This window comes from Choloepus didactylus, chromosome 19, assembly GCF_015220235.1.
Source record: "Choloepus didactylus isolate mChoDid1 chromosome 19, mChoDid1.pri, whole genome shotgun sequence".
In the NCBI taxonomy this organism is placed as follows: Eukaryota; Metazoa; Chordata; class Mammalia; order Pilosa; family Megalonychidae; genus Choloepus; species Choloepus didactylus.
This window is the reverse complement of record NC_051325.1, coordinates 53,800,696-53,824,046: the sequence shown is the minus strand read 5'-3', so window position 1 is coordinate 53,824,046 and position 23,351 is coordinate 53,800,696. Positions and strand designations below refer to the sequence as shown.

Here is a 23,351-nt window from a genome sequence, read left to right as displayed (position 1 = left end):
TCCTGCTGATGCCTTAATTGGGACATTTGCATGGCCTTAGAACTGTAAATTTGTAAGCTACTAAATTCCCATTGTAAAAGCCAACCCATTTCTGTTATATTGCATTCTGGAGCTTTAGCAAACCGAAACAGGTAGGTAGAGAGCAGGCCAGAAATAACGATTGTTCTCCCAGCTCAGCCTCATCCCATCAGAGGATCAAATGGGTTCCAAATAAGCAACTGATTAATTGGCCACAGGAAGGAACTGGAGGGGTGTCCTGACCTCAAGGAGCCTGAGTGATACGGTGATATGAACCTAATTCATAGTTATAGCGGCTGATGTTGGACTGGCTATGTGCCTCTCACAAAGCCAGGAGCTCTCCATGTGTTTCTTAGTTAGTGCGGACATGCTAACCTTATGGAGTCGGTGGGACTATTAGCCATGAAGGGGCATTGACCCGAGACTCAGAGAGGTAAGGGCGAGCAGGACTGGGGTGCCAGGTCTGCCTGACCCAGGCCTTAGCCGCCACCATGCCACACACCACAAGCCGCAGGCACTGTGGAGGGACAGAACAGACACAGTTTTGTATGTGAGACATTTCGGAACCACTAAGCACCTGTTCTGGGTGCAGTAGCTGGGTGCTGGGTGCTGGGTGGGATCTGAGAGCACGCAGGAATCCTGTCCCCAGTGGTTCCTGGAACGGCACGCATGCACTCGTTAAACGTCCTGCAGAGGCTGGGCCACATGTGCAAGGGCTTGTGGTGACTCACTTGGCTGAGCTCATGGCCCATACACTGGCTGCAGGCTGCAGTGTGAAAACTTCTAGACTCATCCAAGCTGCTCCACGTATAGGTGAGGAAACTAAGTCTCAGCGAGGAGAGGTGACTTCCCCGAGTCACACAGCCGGTGAGTGGTGGGGCCAGAGCTCAAATCCACACTGGCCCTGTCCAGTCCTCTGTGGCTCTAGCTCCCCTGCAGGGCCCCCGAAAGCCAGAACAATCCAGATGGTGGGAGGGCCCCGGTGGGTGTCTGAGAGGACAGAAGGTGCCGAGAGACTGGCTTCTGAGGGCTGCCACCTCAAGGGGCTCTGTGTTGCTCTAAGCCATTGCAGAAGTCAGAGCCGGGCCTCTGAAATTTCCCTCCTGGTTCAAATCCAGCGCTGCCTCTCACGAGTCCAGCATCCTTGGGCACCGTGTCACCTCCCAAGCACAGCAGCTTCCTGAAAGCATTGTGAGCTCTAAAGGACACTGTAACCCAGCCCAGTGCCTGGCGAGGAGACGCACTTGCTCTCACAGCTGTGGCTAATTGTACTGTTTGCTCTTTTCCATTTGGTGGCCTCACTTTGAATTATCCTTCCTGGCTTTTCCTTTCTTCCCTGAGCATCCTTCTTCAGGGGGTCTGGTCCTAATCAGGGAGCCCCATCTGATGGCAAAAGCAGACGCTCCCAGTGGGCCGGGAGACACCCACGCCTCCGGTGGGTCTGGCAGAGGCTGGACCCAGAGTCAAGTGTGCACGGATCCTTTTCCTCGTCTGCAGTCAGCTCCTTGGAGCCTGCGAGGGCGAGGACCACTGGAAGGGCCGCTGATTGCGGAACCAGCTGGAAGGGGGATGCGAGGGCAGGTGCGGCCGCAGCGGAAGGCCTCAGCCCAGCAGATCTTCGCTGCAGTGTGTTGGAAAAGGGGCCACTCTTGGAGCATCTCAGACGCCAGTTCAAATCCCAGTGCCACCACTCCCCGGTAGACCCCTTCCTCTCGATGAGTCGCAGTCTCCCCCGGGACCATCCTTAGCACCAGCCTGTCACATATATGCCTCCCAGTCCCCTTGGGAAGCACCACTAGACTGATGTGCAGCCGGGAAAATGGAGGCACAGAAAGTGAGATGATTTGCCTGCAGTTACATGTCCAAGGAAAGGACAGAATTAGGATTTCAAGCTGGGTCTGACTCTAAAGGTTCTCCTGAACACTTGGCTAGGCTGTCTCAATTTGTCCCCATTGTCAGCTAAACTCACTGTGGACAACAGCTGCGCTGCGGGAGCCCAAGGGAAACGGAAGACATTTCTCTGCCCCAGGCCTGACATGCCTTCAGCCCCTGGAGTTCCTGGCTTCACCCTTGTTCAGGACCTCCAGGGTGAGGACAGCAAGAGGCTGTGATAACAGTTCTGAGGAGGGTTTGTGGTGAGGACAGTGTGTTCCTGAAGCTGAGTCGTAACCTCGGTGCCCTCCCCCACCCCCACCAGGAAAGGGGAACTCATCACTTGGGACGTGGCAGGGACATTACTTTGAATCCTGAACTCTTCCCAAGGGCTGCCGCCTGGTTTCATGAGCTTTGTTTGGGTTCTTTGGGACAGAAATCTACTCTAACAATTTCAGGGAAAAGAGATGCATTGCAAGGTTATAGGGATGTTCCTTCTGGTTGTATAAAACAAACAAGTGAAAAAAACAAATGGAAAATTTGAAAAAGTTTTGTTAGCTCCCATAACTGAAAAGTCAAGTGTCGGGGTGGGTTTCAGGTGAAGTGTGACCCAGCCACTTGACATTATCACTGGAATCCAAAGCCCCATAGACATTAATTAAGAAGCCTGACTCTCTTGCATATACATCTGTGTGCATGTACCCCAGAGGCCACCCAAACCCCTAATCTCCATGATGGTTCAGCTCAAATATTTGCATCAACTGTAATGTCCTTCTGTGTCTTTTACTTAACATTCCTGAGGGAGGGAATCTGATGTCCGTGCTAATATTTTTGGGTCAAACACCATAGGTTGTATATTCCTGGCAAGTGTGTGGGTGGTTCCTCCGGGTTCCACTGTCCATGGCTGGTTCTGACACCCATGGCCAGACCATGTGGGTTGCGTGGCTGCTCCCTCCCACCGCAGCAGAGGCAGGATGGCTGAGAAGGGGTCATGGGCAGGTCAGTCACCCCGGTGCCTTCCCAGAGAAGTTAGGACTCAGCCAGTGAGGGTTTTCTCCTCCAGTTCCCAAAGACCCTGCAGTTCCATCCAGGTCCAGAGACTACTTGCTTAAGGGGTCCTATTTTGTTTTTAATTTATGATTTTAGGAAATTTTAAGTTTGATTCTGGTTAGAAATGTTTTGCCTAGCTATTTCTCAGGGCTCTGTTTCTGGTTCATTCAAGAGGAAAAATTCCGACTGAAGTCCAGGAAATGGTTTTAATTGCTGTCCCCAAGAAATTGGCCAACAACCACATGTGTCCGCCATCAGATGGGAAGCTCCAGGATCATTTTCAGACAGCTGCTAACAAGCAGCAGAACCTTTTCTTCAGGCAGGCACTGTATTATTTTATTACTTTCATACCAGGAAAAAGGTTTGATCTTCAAAACAATGCACCTACGTCATCAATTGGGCTGGAAGAACTTGTTTGGCCAAATTTAGAACCCAGAAGAAGGTCAGAGAGAATAAATTTAGAACAGAACTCTGAGCCTTTGGGGCCAGAAGTTCCACTTAGCTCTGTGCACTTGCTAGCTCCCTCTGCTACCTTGAGTTTGGTTGAAATCCCCCTCTGGCTCCTGGGCCCACCAGAAATCTTGATGTTTACTGTAGCTTTTAAGAGCAGGGCCTGGGGTCTAAACTTGTCCCAACCACTTAGGAGTACTGTGACGCTGGGAATGTGTTTAACCTCCCTGAGCCTTACTTTCATCATCTGTTTAAAAAAGGGGGCGCGGGGGCATGCTGTGTGTAATCATAATGTCAATAACATCAACTGCATAGGATGTTCAGAAGATCAACAGGAAATATTTTATGGAGAGCCCTTAGTCCATGCTTGGCATAAAGTAAACACTGAATACATAGTAGCTGATAAAACTATTAGGAAAATAGTCAGTGAATTTTTCAAAATGCAAACTAAAGAGTGAGAAGTCATTTTGGCCTGTCAAATGAGCAACAACTAAAAGGTGAAAGTCCTCAATGGCACTGGGATGTGGTGAGATGGATTCTTTTGTACACATCCACATGCAACTTTTCTGGAAAGCAACTCCCAATATCGAGGCCCTTAGAAATATTCGTACCGTTGGATTCAGTGATTCCACTTCTGGGAGTTTATTCTAAAGACAGAACCTCAAATGTATGCCAAGATCTGAGTCTAGAGATGTTTATCATAGCCTTCTTTACAATACTGTAGAAACAACTTCTATTTCTATCTTAAGGAATAGTTTAAAAATGCTGGTGTAGCCTCACAATGGAATTTTTTTCACTCATTAAAAATGCTTATGAAGAATATTTAAGGAAACAGGGGAATGTATGCACTATGCTGTTCATGAAAAAGAAGGTATAAAAATTGTATATATTTATCCTATGTAAAAATAACAATAGCTAGTTACCATTTAATGAGCATTTATTTACTACATGCCAGAAATTCTACCGAGTTCTTCTCTCGTTTACTCCTCCCGACAACCCAGAAGGGTGGGTACTATTATTACCCCATTTTATAGATGAGGAAACAGAGGTTCCAAGTGGTGACATGCCTCTCAGCGTCACTCAGCCAGGAAGTGGCACAGCTTGGATTCAAACCCAAGGCTCTCAGCTCCAAACAGTGGAAAAAGAATGGAAGGGACAACTGTGCCCTGAAGAGTAGTTAGTTCATGACCCCTCAGAGGAGTAGGAATAATTTTCACTTTCTTCCTCATACTTGTCTGTATCTTTTCCCCAAACCAGGAAACCAAAAAGGACAGCATATTAGATAAAAAGGGAAGAAGAGAAGCAATCACCTCTTGTGAAGAGAGGCCTCTTAGAAGATAAAACATCCAGGTCTTGTGCCATATGCCACAAATTCAGTTTGTGTCCATTTTTCCTCTGGTTAAAGAAGAGCAGTGTGTCCTGGCTGTGTCTTCAGAACTGATTGCTTAATAACTGGAGTGTGTACTGTGGACATACACATGCATGCACGCACACCCACACACAGCTCACGGCGCCAGAGACAGGAGGGGAGACAAAAAGCAGCAGTAGCCAAAACTCGGCTGTATCGCTGCAGACTTTTGCAGGCACAGTTTTCCAAAAAGCAGAGCTTGGTGAAATAAATATTTTTCCCGTGAGAAGAGGCTTAAGTCAGCAATCTTAACAAGCCCCCAATTCATTCCCGATCCACTCAGAGTGGCTGGCATCAGCTCCCCCATCTTGACACACTCAGAATCGTGTAGTGTCTTCAGCAGGCTTGTGTGGCTGGCTGGTTTCTCCCACTTAACAATGTGCCAGGGGTGCAAAGCAGGAGGGAAGGAGCCTGTCCCTGGGGAACGTTCTCCCCACTTCTCCTGAGCTTCCTACAATCTCCAGGGGTCCCCAACTTTCTTTCCCTAATCAACCACCAATATTCAGTTTAAACTGAAGGCCTGAACATACAACCTCATTTCTTGGCAAAGGCTCAGTCCTCTTATTCTGGAGATAATCAGCAGGAAAAATTTAGAACCAGAGACTCAGAAAACATATACAAATGAAGATGTCTGGGTTATGTCAAAAACTGGGAGCTTCACTACCCAGGCAGAATTGACTGATTTATTCATTCATTCACTTACTCACTCAACAACTGTTTATTGAGTCTCTTCCTATGGGTAAGATTTGGTACAAAGCAGTATAGGATGGTATTTCCCAAGTGTGTTCCACAGCAGGTGCAGAGATTCCTTCATTTGTTCCTTCATTCATTCAGTCTTTCATTCATTCAGGGGATGTTTATCCAGGCACATGGCCGGGAGGGATGGGGATTCAGCAGTTAACCAAACATACAAAAGCCCCTGCCCTCCTAGAGATTGCATTCTAGTGGCAGTGAATGCAGACAGGACAAGGCAATATATAGTATGTAAGACGGTGTGAAATTCTAAAAAGAAAAGTAAAGAAAGAACGGGAGATTGGAAGACGGAGGCACATGGTGGTCACACTTTCAGATAAGGGGCCGAGAAAGAGCTCAGGAGAAAGTCACATGGGGAGATGGTTTTAGGAGGCTCACAGACGTTAAATTACGGTGCCTCGCTGGGTGAGAAGTCAGTCCTGATTAGGCCAATGAGAAAGTCTCCTCATTTGTTCACGTGTCTTTACGCCCCTCTAACACCTACTAATCTCTGCTTTGGAAATGCAGGGGGCCCAGTGGGCAAGTGTGCCTACCTGCATTTTAATATAGTTTTGTGTTCTGTGCAAGTATTTTGCGGTGACTATTATTATTTATGGCAAATGATGCTAGCTTTTCATTTACAGTCATGATCTGTGTCCTTTTAAAATTCACTTATTTTTTGAAAAGTGAGTTAATTAAAAAATTTTTTATGTAACTTATAATATGGGATATGGGAAAAATATGGGAAATGTGAGAGATTTTGTGAAGGTGATAAATGCTGGTTGAAGTTTGGGATGCATGTAAACGAGAGCTTTTGACGCTGCTCGGGGAGAGGCTCCCAGCATGGTTGGTGAGAGCACATGGGGTGATTCAGCAGGTCCTCGGTGCTGCCCTCTACGGGAGCCTGGAAGATGCTGGCATTGCCTGTGGCTCTGGCGAGTCAAGGAAACCTGCCTGGAGGAGGCGCTGCTCGGGTATGTGTGTGTGTGTGTGTGTGTGTGTGTGTATGTGTGTGTGTGTCCTGAAGGCCCAGGCAAGGTTGGAGATGCCAAAGAAGGACATGAAGGTATGTGAATTATATCTCAATTTTAAAAATAGGCAGAGGGAACAGCGTAAGCAAGGTTTTGAGTGTGTGTTTATAGGGGGAGTTGCAAAGGCGGGTCCAGGGAAAATCAGCCTGGCACCGTGTGTACAAGGGAGCAGAGGGGCTGGAGGAGACCACTGGCTTATACTAGCACAGTTACTAATCCTAACACGAATTCTAAACGTCTGCTTACAGCGCACTGCTCAGCAGCAAGGGCTTTCTTGTGTTTCCTTTGTGATCTCACAGCTGACCTCTTTTACAGATGTGGAATTTGCACAAAGTCACACTGCTAGTAAGTAGCAGTCAGGGCTTTTTTTTTTTTTAATCTATTTTTAAAATTGAGATATAATTCACATACCATAATATTCACCCTCCTTAAATTATACAATCCAGTGGTTTTTTATTATATTCACAAAGTTGTGCGACCATCACCACTATCTAATTCCAGGACATTTTCATCACCCCCAAAAGATACCCCATCCCCATTAGCAGTCACTCCCCATTTCCCTCCTGCCCTCCACCAATCTCTGTTCTGTCTCTGTGGATTTGCCTGTTCCAGACATTTCACATAAACGGAATCATACAATATGTGGCCTTTTTGTGTCTGGCTTCTTTCACTTAGCATAATGTTTTCAAGGTTCTTCCATGTTGGGGCATCTATCAGTGCTTCGTTCCTTCATTTGACTGAACCGTATCCCATTGTGCAGGTATAACGCATTTTGTTTATGCATTAGTCAGTTGATGGATGTTTGGGTAGTTTTCACGTTTTGGCTATCATGAATAATGCTGCTGTGCACATTCATGTACAAGTTTTTTACGTGAACACTTGTTTTATTTCTTACGGGTGCACACCTAAGAGTAGAAGTGCTGCATCATGTGGTGCTCTATGTATAACATTTAGAGGAACTGCCAGACTGTTTCCCAAAGTGGCTGGACCATTTTACATTCCCACCAGCAATGTATAAGGTTTCCAGTTTCTCCACCTCCTTGCCCACACTTGTTATCATCTGTCTTTTTATTATAACCATCCTAGTGGATATGAAGTGCTATCACATTGTGGATTTGAATTGCATTTCCCAGCAGTCAGGACATTTAATCTCCACAACCCAAGCTCCCAGCCTTACGCTATCTGAACTGGGATCAGTGGGAATAAAGAGACAAGGCAAGGCTGCACGATGGATGGAATAGATGGGGTGGGCGACTGCTTGGATGTGGTAGAGAGAGAGGGGAGTAGTCAGGGGGTGGCAGGGCTTGGAGCCTGGGAGAATTGATGGGTGGGGGTGGAGAGAGCACATGCCAAGAACAGAACTGGGAGACTGCACCCATCCGTCTCCCTGGTCCCGGGTCAGCTTCTAACTCAGAGATGACAAGGCCTGGGCCTCAGGCTTTCTTTAGACAGAATGGAAGAAGCTCTGCAGCAGAATCCTTTCAAAAGTCCTTCCTTGGGGCAGCCATTGCAGAGTGGGCTGAGGAGGAAACTACACCGAGACCCCGCCCTGGTTCCAAGGTAGACCTCAGGGGTCTAAGGTGTGGTCTTTGCCCCCATGTGCCTGCTAAAATCCTTATGCACCTACCATCTACTTTCTCTGGCTTTGTTTTCAGGTGCCAGATTCCCCACTGATCTGAAGCTCCTGGAACACTGGGCTGTGCCTTGTTCCCAGCCCTCAGAGTCTGGGCAGAACGCTGAGGTACATCTTTGCCAATTGTTGTCTGGTTTCTAATAATTAACGTGTACTAAGGTTTGTGTTTCCTGAGCGTTCACTATGTGCACTTATGATGTATCCTGCTCCAACACCTTAAATGCATGGTCTCATTTCATTTCCACTCCCTCTTTACAGATGAGGGGACTGAGGCTCTGAGAGGTGAGGGGGGTATTGCGGCCAATGAGCAGTGTAGGCAGAATTCGAACTCAGCTCTGTCTGACTCCAGGGCCCTTTGTCTCACCATTAGGTAATACTGGGAGGGTAAATCATGTAGGAGCATTCCATTTTAAGGGAAATGTGTTCCCTTTACAGAGAGTGTGTTTGTTTTCTAGGCTGCAAAACAAATGACAACAAACCTAGCAGCTTAAAACAGTTCTCAGTGTTAGCTCTCAGCTCCCTCGGTCAGAAATCTGGCAAGGCTTGTCTGGGTTTTCCGCTCAGGGTGTCAAAAGGCTGAAGTTGGGGTGTCAACCAGGCTGAGTTCTTGTCTGCAGGTTCTGGGGCAAAATGTGCTTCCAACCTCGTTCTTGATGGCATAATTCAGTTCCACATTTCTGTAAAACTGAGGCCCTCATTTCCCTATTGGCTGTCAGCTGGGGCTGCTGTCAGCAACTACAGGCCTCCCATATTCCTCCCATATTCCTGGGAGACCCTCCATCTTTAAAGCCAGCAGTGGAGAATCTCCCTCACGCTGCATCCTGCTCATGCTTTGAAACCATTTTGCCAGGAAGTGCCCAGTCCTTGGTAAGGGCTCGCCTGCTTAGGCCAGACCCACCCAAGATAATCTCCCTTTTGCCATATAAATCAACATAATCATGGCAGGGATATCTCATTATAGTCACAGGTTCCGCCCACACTCAAAGGGGAGCGGATTCTACACTGGCGAGGGGCAGTGGGGGTCATTTTAGTATTCTGCCTGCCACAGAGGGTCTCAGACCCCAGTGATGATGATGATAATCATACAAGTACTTCCTTTCATTTGCTTAGAGCTTTGCAGATTGCAGACTTATCATCTGTAGTATGTGTTTTTAATCCTCATTTACAGCTCGGAGAGGTGAACACCTGGTTAATCCAGCTGGGGCGGCCTCCAGACTTTCGACCCTTAGTCCCAGGCTCTTGGCACCCTCACTCCCTCCTGCCTCTCTCAGAGCCCCCAGACCTTGTATGGCCTTTGGAAGGAGTGAACCATCTGTTTCCAGCCAGCCCACCCCTGGGGAGCACTTCCCTGTAAACTTACCACTTTGGGTTATCCTCTTTTACAGGAATTGCCACTGGGCTAAGTGAAACTCACCTCATTAAGCAGCCAAACCAATAAAAAGCCTGAGGAGGCCCCAGAATCCAAACAGCATGTGTCAGGAAGGGCCCAGCCCCCCAGCAGGAGGGCCTTTGGCCAGGACTGGCCAAGGCCCGGTTGCCACACCCACCCGACTGGAATAATAGAATGTGTCTCCTAGTGGTCACCACTTCACCCAGGAATCTTCCAGACTCCTTGCTGTAATCCTCCCTTTAATTTTTAAATATGGTCTGAGCTCCACTGATAAACCCGGGACCTTGCCCCCAACACCATCCCCAAGGCCTTTTTTTAATGTTTGTTGTGGTCACATGTATACAACATAACATTTCCCATTTTACCACTTTCTCCCAGACTTTTAAGGGTCTTGTATTTTTAACTCGGTATCTTTGTGCTGATTTGTAAATTTTTAAATACTGAGGTGGTTTTTTCTGCAGCATTTTACCCCATGCTGGCCATTGCTCCAATTCCTTCATTTTCCCTAATGTATGGCTGAAACAGGCTGCTAGGGAGCAGACTTCAGGAGCCACAGTAAAAGAATCTGGCTATTTAAGCTGAGGGGGTCTCCTGGAAGGCCACTGGGGTGCTGGCTGACTTGATGGGGTGCTCAGAGAGCTGGGTCCAGAAATGGGCCTGAACCAAGGACCAAGGAACTCAAAACTGGCTCAGAGCAGATGTTCCGGGCAGGGCTCCACCACTTCTGGGATGAACAAATCCAGCAGGTTCTGTCTCCCTGTCCTTTTGCTCCAGTGTCCTATTCCAAGGACACCCTGTCTGATTAGCCCGGCCTGGGTCAGGTGGCTCTCACTTAGGGACGGTGGGGCTCTGGGTCACTCCCCTCAGCAGTGGGGAAGAAAACGGACCCCACTAGGAAGAGAGAGTGAGCCCAATTTGGGGTAGTGGGAACCCAGGAGGAGCACACTTAGAATGGAACTCTAGCCATCCCCATCCGAAAACTTCGTTGCCCAACCTCTGCCCGGGGAATTTGGCTCAAGATGTGTCCTCCTTCCCTGCCCCCCCAAAAGCCTTCCCCTCCTCTAGCAGCAAGTCATCAACACTCAAATTTTGGTGCTTTCTGTACTGAGTCGTCTACCGTCTCCTCCCACACCTTACCTATGTTTGGGTCTTCCTTTGCTCACCCAGGAACTCATTAACCTGCCAGGCTAAACAGAGTTCTACATGTCAGGACTCTAACCTTAGCAGCCCAAAGCAGCAGGAAAAGCTATAAATTATAGTTTGTGTTTCCTTTTAACAAAGATAAAAAGAGAAATTTATTATCTCCTTAGCAGAGTGAGTCTTTGCAACCGTAAGGTAATTTCAGTGGCTTCCGTTTTACAGATAAGGAAACTGGGGCTCAAAGAGAATAAGTGACTTGTTCAAGGCCATCTCGCTAGAAAGAGACAAAGCCTCGACACCATCTTAGAGTTTTTGACCTCAGGGTTTATACTCATCATCTACTGTGTTGCAGTCTCTTTGTGAATGTGTATCTGCAGAGTCCAAAAATCCCAGTCCCCAGATGTCATTCTATTTTTTCACATGGACTCAAAATTTAGTATTATCCTTATCCTCATGGGAACTACCTATTCCAGCCATATTTTCCGTAATGTGAGCTTCTAGAAAATGAGCCCTGTTTCCCCAGTGACTTCCATTACAAAATTGGAGCTACATTCCCACCAAAACCGTCTCTCAGTAGACCCAAGTAAGAATGTTTGGCAAAGAAGAAATTAATTGATAAACAGCTTGTTACACACAAACTGCTGAGTGTCTGCCTGGAATGTTTTGCAACACTTTTGGAAATTCTAGGATAACAATTCCAGCACAAACTGTTTATTTCAGGCTGCTAAGCCACATACATATCTCACGTGCTTGGGAGTCCACTGACTTCACCCTGCACATCCGGAATGGACTCTCCCTAGTTGTGTGGGTGTCTGTAGTGGCTGGTAGAGCGGGGCTGCAGTGCCGGGGGAGACTGGTAGGAGTCATCTTCCAACGGAAAATGAAGTTAAGGCTGAAGATTCTTGAAATTTAAAGCTTTGGGTTCCAGAAAACAAGTCTGTTCCTTTGGAAGGAAATCCACTGTCCTTACAATGTGGGTTAACCATCTGTCATAAAGAGGTTACTTGGTCCTCAGAATGGGGCAAGAGAAGGTGTGAGAGAATCCGACCTTTCCAGCCCCCCTCCAAGGACACCCTCCTGCCCCAGGGAGGCATTGGAGCCAGGGCCAGGGTGCCTGAGGCAGCCTCTCTCCAACAGACACGGGAAGGGGGTGGGGGAGGAGAAACCCTGCTCCTGTCACTGTCGAAATAAAAACCAGAAGGGCAGGGGCTGGATTTGTGTCTTGTAAATTGTTTACCTCGGCAGGCCCAGGTGGCTCATCTTTCACTGAACCCTTGGCCATTTCTCCTCCTAACAGCCCCTATTAGCAAACAAACCCGGCTCCACCAGCCCCTGGCCCACGTGCCTGTGCTGGGGCCCCAAGGCAGGCTGTCGGGGGGAGCCCCCGCATTCCAGGAGAGGGATTCAGCCGCCAAGGCCTGGGCTGACGCTCCTGGGTTCAAGGCAGGGTCTAGGCTGGGCAATCAGCTGGTGTGGTGAGGTCCTGAGCCACCGCGGGAGCCTTGAGCTGCCCCCACCCACCCGGCTCCCCACTGCTCCCAGGCCCTCTCCCACTTACCAGGTCAGATCCCATACAGGCTTTGGAAATCCCTACGGCACCCTGTCCTTACCGTGCCAGTGCTGTGATTGACTTTCGGGGGGTGGGAAGGGGGCACGACAGGCACGCTTGACTCTCTGGGGGCAGGTAAGCAGCTCCTGGCCTTTACTGTCTTGATTCCATCCTTAGGCACCACTGGATGAGGCCTCTCCAAAGTCTGCCACTCGCAATTTCTGGAAACTTCTCTATAATAGGAAATGCAGAAATATCCAATCTAAGGTTATAAAACTATTGAACATCACATGTTTATAGTAAACAAATTAATGCTTTTAATATACCCACCCACACACCCACACACACAAAGGCAGTAATTTATGTCTGCAGAGGAAAAGACTAGAAGGATTGAAGTATTTATTTTAACTGTTATAAAACATCATATTTTTAGTGTCAAAATAACATCCCCTTAGAGTTTTCAATAAGAGAACCTTATACTAGTTGGTTTGAATGTTAGGTATGGTACGTGCCACTTCTAATCAGATAGACTTAATTCTGTTTCTGTGCTATCTTTTCTTAACCAGGGTCTTACAGGCCAATGGAACAAAATTTAAAAGGTACAAAAGGGACCAACGTGAAAAGTCAGTCTCCCTCCTAGCTCTGGCCCTGCCACCCCATTCTGCTTCCCAGAGGCAGCTTCCAGAGCTGTAAATGGTTTTAAATATTCCACCATGGATATGATGGTGCCCTGCGGGGCAGTTGTCCTGTTCCGAAGACAGGGATGGGATTTATAGAAACTGAGACTGTTGTATGTCATTGGTGGTGCCACCCAGGAAGGGGACGCAAGTGTCCCACTAGCAAGGTCTGACCTCAGGGCGGAGGCACAGCGGAGCCCGACAGCCCAGAGGCTATGGATCACCACTGCCTAGGGGTGTGCCTTGAGCAGCTAACTTAATTTCTTCGTGCCTCAGTTTCCCCACCTGTTAACCGGGGAAGCACTCAGTGAGTTAATGAACCTATGGTATTTGGAACAGCCCAGGCCCACAGGAAGGGCTATGTGGGCGTTTGCTCTTAGGCTCATGTGGGGATACTGCAGAAAGCCTCAACTCAAGGAAGGGCCTGGCTGCAGGCCCTGGTGGTGAGGGTCTCCACCATGGAGGGGTGAGAGCCACTGTAACTCTTCTCTCTAGCCTCTGGGGTCTCAGCAGCGTCTCTCCTCTGAGGCTCAGGTGAAATAAAAACGGCCCAGGATTCGGGTGATGGCTTCTCTTTGTGGGTCTGCAGAGGGGAAAGGCCGGCAGCGCCTGCTTCTCCCCCTCTGGGGCTGCCTTGGCCATGGTGCCATTTTCTCCCTCTGTAGGACGGAAGGGCTGAGCTTTTTGAAACCTCCTTCCATTCTTCAACATGCCCAGAAGTCAGCTATTGCAGACATGGGATCGGAATTCTCTTTCTGGCTGGAGGGCCTGGGCCTTCAACCCCAGAGGGAGCCTCCTTGGGGGTGGGGTTTCGGCCGGGAGGTGAGTGGGAAGGTAGGGGCAGTGGAGCATAGGGCTGAAGGGCGAGGCTTTCTCAAGTGCCACAGAGCTGGGTTTGAATCCCGGGCCCTTCCCCCAGCAGCTGCATGTCCCTCAGCAAAGCTTTTCCCTCTCTGAAGATTAAAAGAGATAATTCAGGGAAGTTCCTAGCCCAGGGACTGGCCCAGAGCGGGTGCTCAGTGGATATTTATTCTTAGCCTCTACTCGGGGTTCCATTTGGGGGATGAGGAGGCCGGCTCTGGCTGGGGCAGGAGACCCCAGAACACATGAAGAAACAGGGTCATGGCAGCGAGGGGCAGAGAGGGTCCCCAGGGTGGAAGTGAGGGGACAGTATTCAGTTTAGAATGCTGCATCATCACATTAAGTGATGAGTAAGGTATAAAGGTATAAAGTGTAGAGTAAGTCTCCCCGGAGGTTCTAGAGCAGGGAAAACTTATCTACGGTGCGAGTAAATCAGAACAGTGGTCCCCTCTGTGGGGTGGGGACAGGGCCTGGTAGGGGCGAGGATAGACTCAAAAAAGGCAAAGGGAAATTTCTGGGGTGATGGAAATTTCTGTATCTTCTTGTTTTGGGTGGTGGTTACACAGGTGTATACGTTTGTGAAAACTGTTTAACTGACCTACCTTAAATCTGTGCCTTTTACTGCATGCAAATTATACCCTGACCTTGTAGTAAATGGTTGAAATACACAGTAAGTCTCCCTTTCTCTGCTGCCCCCCAGACATTCACTTCCTCTTCCCAGTGGCAATCCTGTTTTCAGTTTCTTTTGTACCCTTCTCTGAGGCTGTTACAAGCATTTAAAAAGATGACAAATACTGGAATACCATAATGCTATTTTACATTTTACTTTTGTAAGTTAGCAACGTGTGTTCCGCGTCACGACACACACGGCTGGCACCTTCTGGCAGCCGCGTAGTATTTCACTGGTGGCTGCCGTCCTCGGTCCGTCACTGCTGGTTGTTTGGGGTGTTCCAGGCCTGTGCCATTAGGAACAGGGCTGCAATGGATCTTCTCACGTTTGGGGCATTTTGCATACTTGAGCATGTGTCTGTAGGGTGAATTTCAGAAAGTGGGATTGTCGCATGTGTCAGAACTTCATTTCTTTTTACAGCCGAATAATATTCCATTGTATGGATGGATGGACCATGTTTTGTTGATCCACTCATCTGTTGATGGACACTTGTCTTGCGTCCACCCTTTGGCTCTTGTGAACAGTGCTCTGTGAGCATTGGTGTACTGAAGGGCGTTTTAAAAAGGTCACTCTGGCTTGGGGGTGGGAAGCCGAGTGGAGGCAGGGAGGCCAGTGAAGAGGAGAGGGGGGCTTGGCCCCCCACATGGTGATGGAAGGGGGCAGGAGGGAGTGGGTGTTTCTGAGAAGCAGACAGAGAAACCTCTTGCCCAAGGCCCTCTAGGAGGAGAGGAAGAGAAAGCCCTTGAGCATTTTACCGCCCAGCTGGGAAGGCAGAATTCCCACCAGAAACTAGACTTCAGTGCTCAAAAGATTAGAAACTGAATCCTGGGGATGGAGAAAGCAGGTTCCAAAATCTAAGATGTGAAGGAAAAAATATTGATAGATTTGGTCACATAAATAGTTGAGGCTTCTATAACACACACACACACACACACACACACACACACACACACACACACACACACGAACAAGTTAAAAGGTGAATGACCAGCTGGGAGAGAAAGTCTTGCCATCCGGGATTTACAAACAGCTCTTAGAAATCATTAAGAAAAAGACATCACAACGGCTGTCAACAGGTGAGTCCCAGAAGAGGAAATTAAAGACAATAAACACAGGGAGACTATACTTAATCTCATTAGGGAACGGGGTGGGGGGCGGTGCAAATGTAAACAGGCCCCCTGCCCAGCAGGAGCACAGTCAAGAGAGGAGTGATAATGTGGGGGAAGCGCCCAGGGGGGCCGAGGTTGGGGGGAAGGCCAGCTTTGTGCAGAAGTCGGGGTTCAGGTGTGGAGGGGTCGATGGCTTCAGCAAATGTGGGGCCAGAGAAGCCCGCGGTGGGGGCTGGGGGGCAGGGGGCGTGAAACTGCACAGAACAGCCAGCAAGGTTAAGAGTCACAGGAGGGCACTGGAGGGGGCGGTGCTGGGGATGTTAGGGTGGGGAGGGGGGTGATGGTGGGTTCCCTGTACAAGTGCTCAGCACCCCACCCCCATTCAGAGACCTAGGAGTGGAGGCCGGGGGGTGAACTGGCTGCTCGCACCCCCTGCCCCATCCCCCCACCCCCATTGCCCCGGGCAGATCGGGGGCAGTAGTGGTCCCCAGTGCACAGTGTCGCGGGGACGGCGAGTGAGAAGACGTGACCAGGGGCAGGTCCGGGCCTGGCCCTCCCCACCCCTCCGTCTGGGCTAGGCCAGTTCTGATTGCTTTTGTAACCTGGCTGGGGGAGCCAGGAGAGAGAGAAAGCTGCAGGGGTGGGAGAAAGGCTGAAGGGTTAGGGCTTGCAGCTAGACGGATCCGCCTGATAAAGTGCTTGGGCGGGGAGGGGTGGAGAGGGAGCCTGGGGGCTGGAGGGGGGTCGGGATTGCTTTTTGGAGGCTGGAGAGGGCAGAGAGCAGGGCCTCAGGGTGGCTTCCCTGGGTACCTGCTGCCTTCCTCCATCGGAAAATAGAAACCAATATATGTGATGACTCCCTTAGGATAAAGACGAATGTGTTACTGTTATACATCAAAACATTTTTCTTCTACCTAAAAGTTCTTTTTTCTTTTTTTCCTTGATTTTAAAAGTGATTTTAAAACTTTTAATTTTTTAAAAGGGCCCCCAGCTCTGTGCCCACTGTGTCTACTGACAAAGTTGGCCCAGGAAGTTGTCAATATGTCCTTCCAGAGACAGGAGTAGACGGGGGATTCTTTCTTGGTCATTTTGTGGTCTGAGCCACGTGGGCTGGGGGTGGGGTGGGGCTTATGTCCCTGAAGATCACAAATTAGGGGCTGCTCAGGTCAGTGGAGGGTGGGAGCCGAGGGCCTGGGCCGCCGAGTTCAGCCAGGCCTGGTTTTGAATCCCAGCCCTACCCGTGATGGACTGACCCAAACCAGTGTGTGCTCATCCACTGTCGGGTTGTTTTGGATAAAAGTCAGATCAGCAGGTAGCCCTGAGATGGGGTGTCGTCTCCCCTACAGCCCACTCCCAGGGGCTGGGCTACAGCGAAAGCCAGTCTCACCCAGAGCCCCGTGGTTACTGGTTACAGGCTCCAAAGAGAAAGGCTACCTGTTCCTACACAATCCAGTCCTTGCTCTCGGGTCTCCAGGCTCTTTTGCGAGCTCTGTGCAGACAAAGAGTCCCTCAGAGGCAAATTCGTCAGTGTCCTAGGCAGATCCTGTCGGGGATGGGGGGAGGCAGGGGCCACGGGGGAACTGTAGACCCAGAGCTGCTTCTGAAGGAGGCTGGATGGCTGGGCCTGCCAGAGCCTCACACCCTATTTATGTAAGGCAGAAGATGCTGGAACAATATTTGTAGTCAAAATGAGAACTGATTTCATCCATGAAAAACTCCCCCTAACACTCATTGTGCTGATGAATGAACCCTCCAGTGCAGATTTGCAGAGCTGCCCTTGACCCAGCGTTTCTCAGCCCGGGGTGGGGGTGGAGAGGAGACGAGACTGCCCTCCAGGGCAGATATTTTTGGTTGTCATGACTGGGGAGTGGTGGTGATACTACTGGCATCCAGTGAGTAAACACCCTGCAGCCCCCACAACAAAGAATGTCCATAGTGCTGGGCTGAGAACCTCTCTCTAAACCAATTTTGGGGAGACAGCCCTTGATTCAGGGCCTTCACAGGTTGATTGGGTGTACACACATCTAAGTCATGCTGCCATACACAAGCAAATAAAGGTGAATGACTAAAGCTCTACTGCTGCCATTACTGGTTCCGGCCACGGCACCTCTAGGGGCCTCAGTTTCCCGGTCTGTCAAATGGGGGTGGTCCTAGGGTGAGGCTCGGAGCAGGCTTGAGGGGAGACCCCCTGGGTACCAGGATCACAGTTTCCCAGCTGTAAACTGGGAGTAAGTTGTAAGAAGGAATGAGGTTACTCTTAGCACAGTGTCTGGTACAGAGTAAATGCCTCTAAGTGTTGGTTTTTATCATTTTGCGAACTGTTTTTGACAATCAGAGGTGTGGGGTGGCTGGACCACCGACCAATACTTGGTCTCTCCCCTACCCCAGGAACCCAGAGCCATGAGGGGTTTCTCTGAGCCCCCCATCCTCTCTGGCTCTCACTCCTTCTCAGTCCCCCCTTCCCTGTCCCCATCTTTTTCCCTGGATCTTACAGGGCCCCCCGTAACCAGCAGGAGACTATCCTTTAAGAGGGAATTCAGAAGCCCCCCTAGCGCTTCCCAGAGGCTCAACTTCTGTCCCCTCCCCCATCTTTATCTTTCATTTGGGACCCCCCACACACAGGCCCAAGCCACCAGCCTGCCTTGCACCCCACCCCCACCCCTAGATGGTCGCAGGAGGTGACGGCTCCAAGGCGTTGCTTGTCTCTTTAAGGTGACCCTGGGCGACCCTTGCGGGGGGGCTGGTGGGAGGGTGTGGGGGTGACAGGCGGTGATTGGGCCTTTTAAATTAAAACACCCTCTGGATAGTTCATCCGAATTCATGAGTCACCTTTGTTTCCTAAAGCCCCAGGGGAGTTAGCTGGGAGTGGAGAGGATACTTGTGGTTCTCAAAAAAATATTTTTTTTTAAAGAGGAAAGTTTCTCCTCTGACCCCAGGGTCATCAATGTTCTCAACACTGGAGAACATGCCGAGTCAGCTTGGCAGCTTAATGACAGTGTGGCCGCGGACAATTTAATTAATCTCTCTGAGCTTCAGTTTGTTTTCTTCAAATCAACATTTTTTTTCTAATTATGGAGAAGTGCATGCCCATCTGAGAAAAGGTGAAAGGAAATAAAATGGAGACCATATTGTGTATAGTTTTACATCTTGCTTTTTTTAACTCAGCATCTTATTTTGAACGTTTTCCTGTCATTACTCTTCCTCAAAATCATAATCCTAACGGCTGCAGAACGTTCCATCGTGAGGCTGGGCTGTGGCCCTTCGAGGTCACACCTCGTGTCTCACCTGTGAACCGCCACACACAGGTGGGCCGTGAGGTCCCTGGGACAGCCCCCTGCCTGCCCACTGACCCGTTCTGGGTGTGGGCGGGAAGGAGGTGAGGGCTGTGGATCGTGTGATCACCACGGGGCGAGGGGCCCCCTGGACTCCGACTCTGTGCCCGCGGTTGAACCATCTCAGTGTCAGGACATTGCAGTTTGCCCTGCAATCCTGGGGGACAGCCGGGGCTCCTCGAGGAGCTGCTTGTTCTCTTAAACCAAATGCCAGGCCTCTCTGCTCACCCGCGCTCTGTATGTCAGGCTGTCTGGCCATCTGCAAAGGCGCACCTTCGATATCCCCCCTCTGGCTCCAGGTCCTACCTCCAGGTGATCCCAGGGTGGCAGGACCCAGCACTGCAGGCTGCCACCAGTGTGGGCCCCCACCTGCTCTACTTTAGACACGTTTCCTTGAGACCCATCACTCTCTTCATAAAAATATAGACACACACACACAAAACCTCCCATGTCCACTTTGATCAAAGTGGAAGGGTACCTTAAAAGAAATTCAACAGAATAAAACACCAGGATTAAATTCTAGTGCATCGTCCTTCGGTGCACAGCTCTGAGCCTGGGGCCTGCTCTGAGAACCAGGAGGCAGGTGAAAGGACTGGAGCAGGCACGATCTGCTCTCTGGGCAGGTCCTGGGCTCCTGTGTGCTCCTCACCAGCCTGCAGAGTCCTGCACCTGGGAGCCCTGCCTTCTCCCTCCACCCTTCTGCTTCACAGCAGGGAACAGGGACTCCGAGGGGAGGGAACTTGTCCGTGATTGCCTGGCGACTAGCACCTCATTCTCCTGATCCCCGGGGCCACCCTGATGAAACCTGGCTCAGGAGGGGCTGCCCAGGTCCCTTCCTCGCAGTCCTGCATGGGAAGGAGCAGGGGTGAGGAGGGGGGTCGAGCAGGGCCGAGGGGCTCAGCTGAGAGTGGGGCGCCAGTGCCAACTTGGTTTCCATCCTCAGCAGGTGCTACTGCTGGATTGTGCCTCTCTGAGTCCTGGTAAAGGGACAGGAAGGCCACCAGCAAAAGGCTCAGCCTTGAGCATGGGGGAAGCAAAGGGGGTGGCGTGTGCCGGCAGGGCCAGGGTGCAGATGGCAGAAGCCCAGGTCAGACTCACTTAGGCCAAGCAGGTGTCTGGGTTTTCCCATAAGCAGTCCAGCTTGGCCCAGGAGGTGCCAACCCAAGGGGTCAAGTCTTCTCCAGAGAGACTGGGCAGGGCACAGTGTCCCAGCCCCAGCACACACTGGACACCCATTCACTGGTCACTGAGACGCAGCATTCCTGGGCCCGGCACGTGGTAGGGGTTACTGAACGACCCCACAAATGAACCTTCTAATGGGCACCATTACCAGAATCCAGACAGGCCTTGGAGGTGTGTCCCAGCTACCCCTCCCTGGCTGCAGGTTACACCCACCCCACCAGGCCTCTGCCTCACCCCCCAGAGGTCCCCTTGTGTACCTGATGCTCCAGACAGACAGACTGAACTACCTGCATCTCCTCTTGCTCATTCCGTCCCTCACCCCTCTGGGCCCTTGCACCTGCTGTTCCCAACACTGCCACACTCCCCCCACTCCCTCTCTCTCTGTGCAGCCAATTCCTCCTGCTGCTCTAGATTTCAGCATAAGGTGTTGCTTCCTTCGGAAGTTCTCCCCCGTCCCTCCCTCGGCTGGGTTAGGGGTCCCCCTCTTTGCTCTCACAGGCCAGAACTGTGATAGGGAATAAACCAAGCAGAGATTCCTGTTAGGGACACAGACAGTTAACAAGCAAACTGGTGGGTAAACAAGATAACATGGGATGGTTGTCCATTCTCTGAAGGAGTTGGAGAAACAGGGTGAGGGGTAGGGCTGCCATGGCCAGGGTGGACAGAGAGGGCAGCTCCGAGGAAGAGCTGGGCTCTGGAGCTGAGCCCGGAAGGCTGAGGGGGAGCAGCCCTGGGAAGGCCTGGGGAGGAGGGTTCCAGGGAAAGGGCGCAGCCGGTGGGGAGGCCTGGAGCTGGGCTCCAGCGGGGAGCAGAAGGAGGCCTGTGGAGCAGGGTGGCGTGGTTTGGCCGGGAGCTGGGGATGTGGATTCTTCTCCTGGCTCTGCCTCCACCCCTGGTAATCCAGGCAAGTCAAGGGGCCTGGGTGACCCTGGCCTCGGGCTCGCCTGCTATCGGTGAGATGAGGGAGTTGGATTCTGAGCTTTTCGGGCCTCCATGGGGCAGACAGCCTGGTCCCCAGGGCAGCCCCCTCGGGACGCCCATCCCTTTCACATTCCTGGTCCTGGGCTATTTTGCCATTTCCTTTCATGCTAAACCAAAGGAGCTATTTTGGAAACTCCTTTAAGCAAATTAAGCCCGGGCTGGCATTTGAGCAGATAAAAAGGAGTCCTAAGTGAGGGATTCAGGCATAAAAGCCACCCTGCCCCAAAAGCCCAGGACATTAAATTTAGAAGCTTCACCTCTAAATGAGGTGAAATTGCAGGTTCCCTCGGGCCGGCGGGAGGAGGCGGCGCAGGTCAGAGCTGGCCGGCAGAGAGCGGGACGGATTTAGCAGGGGTGGGCACCGGCGTCCTCTAGCCACACCTGGGAGGAAGAGGCCGAGGACACGTCCCCAGTGTGTGGGGAGCAGTCGACCGTCTGAGAAGCCCCGTGAGCAGCTGAGTGTGGGCTGCCCGGGGTGCCAGGCCAGAGAGAAGCAGCGAGGGACCTAGGAGTGGAAGAGGCGGTCCCGTCTGCCCCTGAAGGTTTGGGTACTGCATGGCTTCTGTCCTTTCCGCCTCTGCCCAGGGGCTCGGTAGGGTCCCTGGCATCTCTCAGGCAGACTGCCGGCTACCAGGGCTGCCCTGAGCCCCCGAGACGCTTCCCACCACCTCGTGCCTCCCCAGGGACTTTCTAGTCCTGCTCACAATCCAGCAGGTAGAGAGTTAACTCCTGGCACCGTGGGAGCAGGAGGGTGGGGGCTTCAGACCCCTGCTCCAGTTTCTGCCTCCTCCTGAGCAGCCACGGCCCCTGCTGTGCTCTCACCCTTGGTCACAGGTGACAGGCATGCTTTGGGGCTTGGCAGGAGCTGCCCACTGAGACTCCCGAGATTTTCTGGGGCTGCAGCCCAGCCATCCCATCCCTAGTCTCCAGGGAGGGCTGGTTTCACCACCAGACACCCAGCCGGGTCAGATTGCAATACGGGCCGGGAGGGGACAGTGCTCGCCGGACACTGGTGCCCTGGATGGCCAGCCCCAAAGGGCCTGCAGGGACCTGGGCTCCCACATCTTGAAGTCTGTGAGGGTTGGAGCTTGATCTTTCTCAGCCACCCCCAGGACCATGTTTCTAGTTTAGCCGTTCCCTCCATAAACCTCCTTCCATTCTGGGGTCCTTCCCGCCTTCCCCACTCCCCACCCCCGCCTGGGTCTGGCTCCCGGGAGAGGGGCTGTATGTTGGCACAGCCCCTGGGGAGGCAAGCCCGGCCTGGCATTGCATGGCCTGGTTTTGGAGTCCAGCTTTGCCCAGGTTAAGATCCCAGCTCTGACATTTCCCATGCGGGACCTTGGATGAGTCATTTCCACCCTCTGAGCCTCAGCTTCTCTATCTGCAGTATGGGGTTGCCACATAAGGTGTTGGGGGAATTAATTGAGACTTTAAGCCTCCAGAGCAGGTAGCAGGCAGAGTGCTGGCTACCCAGGCATTAGGGGCAGGTCTAGCCATCATTGGTCAATAGATGCCACTTTTGTAAATAAAGTTTTGTTGGAACACAGCCATGCCCATTCATTTGCATATTGTCTGGGTTTAAAACAGTGCAGGTCAGTAGTTGCAACAGGGAATGTATGACCTGCAGAAAACATTTGTGGACCCCTGCCCAGGAGAATAGCACATGGTGGTTTATGATGGTGATGATGATGATGACAATGATGATGATGATTCCACTGCCTGCATCCGCACAGCCTCCTGAAGTGGGGGAAGTGACCTCAGCATTTTAGTCCTTGTTCTTTCCTTCTGTTCCATAAAGACTTGTGACTCTTCTGTGCACCAGAGAAGAATGCACTGGTCCTTGCCCCCCAGGGAGCCTCCAGATGAGTTGCGGAGACTGACACATCGCCATCCACAGCCCAGTGTAACTAGAGGGAGGCAGGCCAGGAGCTGTGGGAGCCCAGGGAAAGCACCTGGCACAGCCTGGAAGGCTTCCTGGGGGCGGTGACATCTGGGCTAGAACATCAAAGGTGAGGAGGGCTTAGACAGCAAGTCAGTTGCTCTGTGGCAGCTGGCACGAGGGAAGAGCCAGACCTCAGTTTGAGAAGTGAGGGTCTCTGAGACAGCCTCTTGCCCCCTCAGACCCTCTCCTTCTTCCTCTGAAAAGTGGGGTCATTGGACCTCTCAGTGTTGTCATAAGTAATAAACCCTCAGGCAGGTCCTGGCACCTCACAGTTCTACACTGCACCTTAATTCCACATGTTAGCCCTCCAATCTCTCTCCAGAA

General features: G+C 51.1%; 1 protein-coding gene across 7 annotated transcripts in view; it reads left to right on the top strand.

Moving 5' to 3' along the window:
• Nucleotides 1-23,351, top strand: part of RIPOR3 (RIPOR family member 3) — an 82,040-nt gene that overhangs the window by 20,461 nt on the left and 38,228 nt on the right. For 5 of the 7 annotated variants that reach the window (XM_037811520.1, XM_037811510.1, XM_037811511.1 and 2 more), the window contains one exon: nt 8,217-8,302. The exons of the other annotated variants lie outside the window; for them this stretch is intronic. The gene's annotated coding sequence lies outside the window, so the exon portion shown is untranslated. The remainder of the gene's footprint in view (nt 1-8,216; nt 8,303-23,351) is intronic. 7 annotated transcript variants of the gene reach the window in all.